A 1,191-nucleotide genomic window follows, 5' to 3' on the forward strand; every position below is an offset into this window, starting at 1 on the left:
AAAAAAAAAATCATCTATATATAACGGTGGATCAATGTAAAGTTCAAGAATTTTACTACCAAAAGTCTGTAACTTTCCAGGCCAACCAACGCGCATTTGCAGGGTCGATAGATAATCCATCTGCCAAAGAAACATAAGAACGGTGGATCAATTTCACAAAACCATTTATGCAGTTTCTAGAAGGCAGCAATTTGTTTAGCCTGCAACCCATACATGAAAAGTAACATGAGATGAAGTTCGAGACTGACCTGAAATAATATTATCGTCCATATATAACGATGGATCAACTTAATGTTAATTTTACATACAAAAATCTGTAACTTTCTCGGCCTGCCAACGCTGTATTGTAAATTAAATCGATAAAACAACTGTAAAATTCTTACAGCATCTTTTGTGAGGCCATCAATGCCTGATATTGTAAGTTGCTTAATACCTTCGCCACCCAATTTGCCACTTTTGTGGTACCCCGGTCAGCATATAAGTAGAATAGAATCGAAGTAGTTCAGCCAGTACATAGTGCACAACCAGCAGCTGGTAGTCATTCACTCATTCAGGGTAAAAGAATCAAAGGAAATTTGTCAGCAAAAAAGCAAGGCCCCAACAAGATTGAGCAGTATAATGAGATCAACAAAAGTCCACAATTGAAAGTTGTGATGTAATCTAATATAGTTGAAAAGAGAATCTCCACTGAATATTCAGATGTCCAATGCCATACCATTTTACGTTTTGTAAATCAAGTAGCACCTTGCTTCTAATCTGTGGAAAAAAATTAAGAAAACATGAAAGTAAGTTGTCAACTTAACCAAAACCAGAAATCTAATGTTAGCTATGGATGTCAAAATTGTACTCAAAACTATCAAACGCACTAAATAGACCTAATATCCAACCACTGTCAAAAATTGTGAGAAAAAAAAACTTCAAACGACGGGTTTTTCAGATCTCATTCGAAGACTTGTTCAATAAAAGCCATATATACAAGGAAAGGAATCAAAATCATCGAACTGATTTTTTTCTTCAGAATAAAACACATGTCTATGAAAAAGAGAGCATCCATATTTATTATAAAAAAAACAATTCAACATACCTTTTTGTTTTGAGTTTCGAAAAGTGCTATCAAGGGATTCCCTGCACAAATAATGGACGAGAAACAGAACATGGCCTTCCTAAACATACCAAAATGGTAAATGTTTT

At 34.5% G+C, this 1,191-nt stretch overlaps 1 long non-coding RNA gene across 2 annotated transcripts; it reads right to left on the reverse strand.

The window, feature by feature from the left end:
* Window positions 1-6: 6 nt before the first annotated feature.
* On the reverse strand, window positions 7-1,185 carry LOC104815205. 2 transcript variants are annotated; one of them, XR_772050.1, is made up of 4 exons: window positions 1,085-1,185; window positions 716-756; window positions 384-531; window positions 7-120 (listed from the first exon to the last, which is right to left on the reverse strand). It is a non-coding gene; the product is annotated as an uncharacterized LOC104815205 (long non-coding RNA). The 2 variants fall into 2 exon arrangements; XR_772051.1 differs by having other exon boundaries at window positions 249-531.
* Between the last annotated feature and the right edge of the window lie 6 nt (window positions 1,186-1,191).

The sequence above is a fragment of the Tarenaya hassleriana genome, unplaced genomic scaffold, assembly GCF_000463585.1.
Source record: "Tarenaya hassleriana unplaced genomic scaffold, ASM46358v1 Cleome2289, whole genome shotgun sequence".
Taxonomy (NCBI): domain Eukaryota; kingdom Viridiplantae; phylum Streptophyta; class Magnoliopsida; order Brassicales; family Cleomaceae; genus Tarenaya; species Tarenaya hassleriana.